Source organism: Triticum dicoccoides, chromosome 7A (assembly GCF_002162155.2).
Source record: "Triticum dicoccoides isolate Atlit2015 ecotype Zavitan chromosome 7A, WEW_v2.0, whole genome shotgun sequence".
Lineage (NCBI taxonomy): Eukaryota > Viridiplantae > Streptophyta > Magnoliopsida > Poales > Poaceae > Triticum > Triticum dicoccoides.
The window spans coordinates 45,422,301-45,423,722 of NC_041392.1; positions in this window are offsets into that span (position 1 = coordinate 45,422,301).

The window sequence follows — 1,422 nt, forward strand, 5'->3', positions numbered from 1 at the left end:
GAATACATCCATATGAATGGGTAAGGCTTTTTCAGATTTTGTTGAAACTTGAAAAGATGTGATTTTTTATTTTTTTCAAAAAAAAAGATCTTCCATTGGCGTGTTTACTTGATTTCCCTTCAAATTGTCCTTACTTCAACATGTTTATTTGATTTTCTAGAACTAATCATCCAATTAGTCAATTAAATACCTTTTAGTAAACAATTACCTAACTGACAAAATGCCAAGAGGGATATTTGCATCTGCTGCCTCTTTTTTTCTTTTTTATAAAGGTTATTCCCCTTTGGGGATCTCATAACACACCATCAGCGGTGTTTTCCCTCCATGGCAAAATCACCTTAACCCATGGTTTCCTGTGTATCCATGTTCAGTCATCCCTCTAGAATAGATAATCGCAAGATTAAAACAATTAACAGACGCACCAAAAACATGATGCCACACCCGTCACACTTGCCTAGGTTTGAAACATGCAACCTTCTACGCCCAGGTTTTGTAAATGTCCCTCCTCACATGGGTCCTCCTCTAAAACCATCTCTAGCAGATATCTCGCGAGCCCGAATAATTCCGACGAGTATACAGGCTCGACCAAATTTTCTGGGAGCCCGTATACTCGTCCGACCCGTAATTTTTTTTACCGCGGCCCGCAAACCGTCCCCCAGAAGCGGTATATCTACGGGTTTGCGAGGGGGATACGGGTCGAAACCCTATCCCTCCGCCGCAGCGTTCCACCGCGATTCCCTACTGCCCCCCTCGCATTTCTTGCCGTCGGCGAGCCCTCCTCCGCTTGCAAACGCCATGTGCAGCTCTAGCCGTCGCCGCGACCCCGAGCGCGAGCGGCATGTCGACGCGAACGGCGCGAGGAAGCGCGCGACGAAGAAATGGACGAACAGGGGCCTCCCGCCGCCGTCGAGTCTCCGTCGTGAGACGGAGGAATATGTCCGTCAGCACGGGCGTACGCCCTGCTCCGCCGCGTGGCTCACCACCGCGGTGAGCTCATCCTCTTCCAGCGTGGCGCTTTTCCCCGTGAAGAGGGAGTGGTCGGAGGAGCCAGAGGAGCGCGACCTTGTCGCTGTCAAGCAGGAGCCCGAGGAGATCGAGCGCCGAGGCGTCGTCGGGCCCGAAGACTTCGTCCCTGATGTAGACGCGGTCACGGCCGCCATTGTCGAACGAAGCTTGCGCGTGGAGGCGGAGCGCTGGCGCCACGACGAGGAGCTCGAAGCCCTCATGCTCCAGCAGGCGGTCGCGGCGAACCTTGCCGCCAAGGAGAAGGACAACGAGTGGAGATGCATCCGCGAGGAGCAGAGGCAGAATTTCGTCAACCTCGTCAGCTCCGAGGAGGAGGATTGAGCTCCTCCACCATGTCGTCCTCGGCTGCGAGCTCGCCGCCGTGAGATCCCCCACCCCCTCTAGTAGTAGTAGTAG